General features: G+C 45.1%; 1 long non-coding RNA gene and 1 pseudogene across 2 annotated transcripts in view; both read right to left on the bottom strand.

Annotated features, from left to right (window-relative positions):
* Positions 1 to 6,000, bottom strand: part of LOC139356873 (uncharacterized) — an 85,294-nt gene continuing 79,294 nt past the window's right edge. The window contains exons 1-3 of one of the 2 annotated variants that reach the window (XR_011609354.1): positions 4,549 to 4,957; positions 1,284 to 2,107; positions 1 to 1,148 (exon numbers count right to left, since the gene is read on the bottom strand). This is a non-coding gene — a long non-coding RNA (uncharacterized lncRNA). Of the gene's footprint in view, positions 1,149 to 1,283; positions 2,108 to 4,548; positions 4,958 to 6,000 lie in introns of those variants that run through there. The other variant, XR_011609355.1, reaches the window with a different exon arrangement.
* LOC139356870 (hypoxanthine-guanine phosphoribosyltransferase pseudogene) lies at positions 2,440 to 3,467 on the bottom strand (annotated as a pseudogene).

Below are 6,000 nucleotides of genomic sequence, written 5' to 3'. Positions count from 1 at the left end.
CACCTGAAGTCAGGAGTTTAAGACCAGCCTGGCCAATATGGCAAAACTCCATCTCTAATAAAAATACAAAAATTAGCTGGGCGTGGTGGCGGGTGCCTGTAGTCCCAGCTACTCAGGAGGCTGAGAGAGGAGAATCACTTCAACCCGGGAAGCAGAAATTGCAGTGGGCCGAGATTGTGCCATTGCACTCCAGCCTGGGCAACGAGAGCAAGAGTCCACTTCAAAAAATAAAAAATAAAAATGAAAATAAAAGGGAGCTAATGTTTTTCATTTAAGGGAAGGGAGAATAACATTCAGTATTTATACATCTCACACACACATCTGCAGTGGTAGCCTCAAGTATTCAAGATACACATTCCCACAAATATAGTTCAAAACTACCCACCAAGTTACACGCTAAGAGCACATGCATTGTAAGAATGCTACATTATATTTTTTAAAAGCATCTGTATCCAATATTTTAGCATACTGGCAGTTTTCCCTTCAGGTGCTGTATGCCTAAATTATTACATGTTTAGTCATTCATTTTAGAATTTATGGCCTCCTTTAGACAAAAGAAATATATTTAAACATAAGCTACTAAATTAATGACTTAGGGGAAAAATTACTAAATTAACTTGGAAGTTAAACTTTGCAAACTGAATTTGTTGGACCTCATGTAAGCTAGACGATCAGTTTTTTAAATTGTTGTGTGTTTCCCTCAAGGATGGAAGTCTCCTCTTGTCTCTCATCCACTGTGCACACCACTGCAGCCCGCACCTGTCCTCCACGGCGCCACAGTGCGGCCTGCAATTCACCCTGTACCACGCCTTCCACACCTTACCTGAAAGTCACTAAGTATAACCAAGAAGGCAATGAAAAGCAGATAAATGACCTCCACCCCCACTTCCAGCATGCAAATGTTAAACATTCATCAAAGTAAAACCAAAAACCAAAAACAAAAAACCCATGTTAGCTCAAGATTGTAACTGGTAGAGTTACGTGCATGGCAATTTTAAAAGTCCAGTTAAGTAAAAACCTAATTGAAAGTCTCAAGAAATACGAAGTTTATACAAGAAGACATCTGCAAACATTGACAGTGAGGAGAGGACTTCACTCTGCATCCAGCCTGTCCTGGAAGCCACGGCCAAACGCCAGGTTGTATAGATCTGAAAAGCAGAAAAAAACAAGCGTTGAAATGTGTACAAGTCTCAGCAATGTACAAATTCGAAGTAGGATGCTCAGAAACCTTGAATTTCCAATCAGAAAACAGGAACCTGAGCAAGTTCCCCAGCAGTGCCCACCTTCTGCCTATGGCACATGTAACAGGATCGCTGGCCACCTCGGGGGGACAGAGGCTTCCTGGTCACATTCGCTCTGGCAGCCGCACAGCTGGCCCTGCCACAAACACCTGAGTAATACTGAAGAACCACCCGCTCCCTGGGCTTTGCTCACTCTAGCCGGGAGAGAGTATTTACAGAGTACATTATCGACTGAGCCCTCGTTCAATGCATCAAGCTTGTTGAAGGCAGTGAACTGAGCAGAGCAAATGTCCCCAGTTGGACGGCACTCAGTCACGACAGCAGCAGCCACTGTTCACAGGGCACTGGCTTCGTGCTGGGAACAGTTCCAAGCGTCTTCTTTCTGTCCGAGGAATGTGCACTGCAACTCTGTGGGGCCGTTTGCAACGTCCACCAGAGTTCTGAGGCAGCAGAGTCCAGGCTGTCTGTGGGCCTTGCCGCTTGGCCGTCCATGTCCCCTGCAGATCAGACCTCACTGCAGGGACTGCGGGTTCCAGGGCTGCCTTGAGGCACATGCTCCCCCTTCGCCACCTCTTCCTGGCCCCTGACACCAACCCTCACCACTGCTGCCAACACTTTATTTTCTCATGGCTCCTGAGGGGCCTGTTCTTTCTGCCCTTCCCTGCTCCCTGCGTCCGGCTTGGAGGATGCCCACATCAACGCCAACGCTCATGTAATCACCACCCCTTCCATGGGGCTTGACGCCTAGGAGTCTCAATATCAGAAAGTCAGATTCCTGTGCTTCTTGGAGAATTTCTTCCCATCGTGGAAGTGAAGGAGATCAAATTCTAGGTGCCTGCAATCACCTCATTTCCACAGCTAAGCAACTTCAGTAGTAGCACAAAACAAAAAAGCTTTTTTAAACTTCTTTTATACAAGCTAAATACAATTTTTTTAAAAAATTTTTGGGAATTTATTGATTCGCATTTAAAAGGAACTGCTGACAAGGAGTCACTGGTAATAATCTGAACAAGTTGGAAAATACAGGTTACACTACTGAAACACTACTAAAATAATTCCAGGACACAACAAAACTTCTTAGATGCTGTCTTTGATGTGAAAATTGACTGCTTCTTACTTTTCTAAACACATGGTGGTATAATTAAAAATATTCAATCACTTCTGTTCTTTCCTGCATATATAAAAATTAAAATACCAATTAAAAAACTAATATATCCTCTCTTTATTTCTTACAGATACGAGTTCAATGTTTCACTCAATAGTGGTGTGGGTTAAGAGAATTTTTTCATTTACAAGTTAAACAACAATCCACCCAAAGGGAACTGATAGTCTATAGGCTCATAGTGCAAATAAACAGTTTAGGAATGCAGCAACTGACATTTCTAAAGTACAAAACAGATAAAATTCTTAGAAGATACATGCAAAAAGCTCTACTAAGCAGATGGCCACAGAACTAGAACACTGATAATTTTACTGGCGATGTCAATAGGACTCCAGATGTTTCCAAACTCAACTTGAACTCTCATCTTAGGCTTTGTATTTTGCTTTTCCAGTTTCACTAATGACACAAACATGATTCAAATCCCTGAAGTATTCATTATAGTCAAGGGCATATCCTACAACAAACTTGTCTGGAATTTCAAATCCAACAAAGTCTGGCTTATATCCAACACTTCGTGGAGTCCTTTTCACCAGCAAGCTTGCGACCTTGACCATCTTTGGATTATACTGCCTGACCAAGGAAAGCAAAGTCTGAATCGTTTTGCCAGTGTCAATTATATCTTCCACAATCAAGACATTCTTTCCAGTTAAAGTTGAGAGATCATCTCCTCTGATTACTTTTATGTCCCCTGTTGACTGGTCATTACAATAGCTCTTCAGTCTGATAAAATCTACAGTCATAGGAATGGATCTATCACTATTTCTATTCAGTGCTTTGATGTAATCCAGCAGGTCAGCAAAGAATTTATAGCGCCCCCTTGAGCACACAGAGGGCTACAATGTGATGGCCTCCCATCTCCTTCATCACATCTCGAGCGAGACGTTCAGTCCTGTCCATAATTAGTCCATGAGGAATAAACACCCTTTCCAAATCCTCAGCATAATGATTAGGTATGCAGAATAAATCAAGGTCATAACCTGGTTCATCATCACTAATCACGACGCCAGGGCTGCGGGTCGCCATAACGGAGCCGGCCGGCGCGCGGGCTGACTATACAATTTAATTTTTACATCCACATTCTCATCAGCTCCCATCTGGTGAGCAGGCAAATAGTAATTTTCAAAGAAACAAACTGTTCCATAATTTAAACACTTAGCATTATCACTATTAAGCAAGAATTATCCCAAAAATACAAGATGATCTTGTTCTCACATTCAAAACTTGATTGTCACACAGTGAAATAGCACTTAATGCAAAGGAATGTTTCTTTTCAGGTTTCTGCTCTGGGAAAAAAAAAAAAAGATTTCTGGCAAAGAGATAAACAATTATGTAACTATCCAAAATGCCTCCGAGAAAAATAATGTCATCAGTTAGTTCTTTAAAGTGTTACAAATGCAGCTGAGTTTTAATAGTAATTTGTCCACAATTATCAAAAGAATCTTTAAAAATCTTAATAGTGAAAGAATAACCATTAATGGATATAAAACGCAAAGCAGAAGAGTTAATATTTGGGATAGATTTTGGCCCATATTTTTAACATATGCATAGTTATTTACCTAGCTGAAGTATATCCCTCTCCTCTTAGGCTCTTCAACAAGCCTGATTTTCAAACATAGACTGGCTTTTGGTACATGAAGGCAGCTTTAAAAGATGTCAGGATCGGGCCGGGCACAGTGGCTCAAGCCTGTAATCCCAGCATTTTAGGAGGCCAAGGTGGGCCAATCTCTTGAGGTAAGGAGTTCGAGACCAGCCTGGCCAATACAGCAAAACCCTTCCTGTATTAGAAATTTTTGTAATTAGCCAAGCGTGGTGGCACACACCTATAATCCCAGCTACTCGGGAGGCTGAGGCAGGGAGAACTGCTTGACACAGGAGGCAAAGGTTGCAGTGAGCGAAGATCGCACCACTGCACTCCAGCCTGGGTGACAAAGTGAGACTGTCTCAAACAAGCACTTAGACCTCAGAAAAAACTTGAGCATCCCCCACCCCAATCAACCCAAGGAATCACATGGCAATGGTTATCATGTGATTTCGACACAAAAAAGTTCTGTTCTCTCTAAACACAATGGTAAACACTTGCCATCAGCCCACAGAAACTCCCAGGACCCAGTAACACCGGACTAGCAAGAATAACGGGCCACGTACGCAGTGTTCAGCTGCAGAAAGTGATGGCACCAAGAATGTGTGTGCGCTCAAACCAGATTCCTCGCTTTGAGGGTGGAGGGTCTCCCCGGGAAGATCATCCAGCGGGATGGTTTCCACTTCCACCATGAGGAGGAAACGGGGGTTTCCTGAGGGCACTGACAGGACTTGGGTCTCTGCCCTTGTCCTCTGTCCTGTTACGGGATGAGGGTGGGCTGAAGGCAGGTTCTCCCTACATCTTCCGGGCAGGAGAGATGGAGCTGACAGGTGGACGACGGCTTTTCCAAAATGTTCCCATGTTTATAACCTGTTATCGACCTGCTTTCCCTGGAGATCAGTGAAGCCGCATCATTGCTTCTCTTGCATTAGGGACAACCCGTTGGTACGGCCTCTGGGTCAGCCTCTGGGCGGGTCTGAGTCACTCACTTGTGCCTTGGCCTCAGCATGCTCGTCTGTCAAATGGGTGGCCCCACAGACCAGTGAATTTCAACCGGAGCTCCAAGGAGGTTGCCCAAGGACAGGCAGGGAGAAGAGAAGGAAGAAAGCTGTCCGAGGAAGTGGGGGAAGGGGAGGGCTGTCCAAGGGAAAGGGAGGGGCCGGGGGAGGAAGAGGAGCGTGGAGGGAGGAGCAGAAGCGGGGTTCTCTGAGGAAGAGGACCAAGTTGCTGAGGTGTCTTGGAATCAGAGGTGGCAGTGGCTTGGGCTCTAGGCCCTCTGTTACATAGTTTTAGGCTTTAACTATTTGTTATTTGTGGACTCTTTAAAAGATTTAATTTGAAGAAAACCGGAGATGAGGATACCTTGCTTCTAAAACACAATTTCTCAGGCCTGAGACTAAGTGCTAGGCATTGCTCATTCTGTTACCGTCATTTCCTCCTATTTAAAATCAGCCACACACCCCCAATCTCCCTTCAGTGTAAGCATCACCTTTTCAGAGGATCTCAAACAGCAGAGTGAGCAGCCCGTGACCCCGGCCGTGTGCACGAGGAGCGAAGAGCAGACGTGCAGTGAGGGCTGCGGACAAGGGAGGCTGCGGACAAGGGAGGCTGCGGACAAGGGAGGCTGCGGACAAGGGAGGCTGCGGACAAGGGAGGCCGAGGCCCAGCACCTCCCTGCACCGCTGTGCTCTGCCAGGCCTAAAGGACACCCTTGCCTCTGGGGTGAACAAGCAGCACAAGCTATCGACACTTATTCCAAAGGAACAGGAAGAAAATTCAAACGAAGTTAACACAGTTATCCCAACACAACACTGCAACAGCCCAGAAACAGAAGGGCCAGTGAGCCTGAGATGGGTGGTTCCCACAGCGGGACTGCAACGTTGGCATTAGGGCTTTTTGGCAAAAAAAAAAAAAAAAAAAAAAGACAAAAAAGGTAACATGGGCCACCCATTATTTCCTGCCAGTGGAAAGACACCCACAGGCCCCCAGATGCCAACAGGCCCCTGGAAATGAGCCCA

Source organism: Macaca nemestrina, chromosome 10 (assembly GCF_043159975.1).
Source record: "Macaca nemestrina isolate mMacNem1 chromosome 10, mMacNem.hap1, whole genome shotgun sequence".
NCBI classification, from domain to species: domain Eukaryota; kingdom Metazoa; phylum Chordata; class Mammalia; order Primates; family Cercopithecidae; genus Macaca; species Macaca nemestrina.
This window is presented reverse-complemented; position numbering and strand designations above follow the sequence as displayed.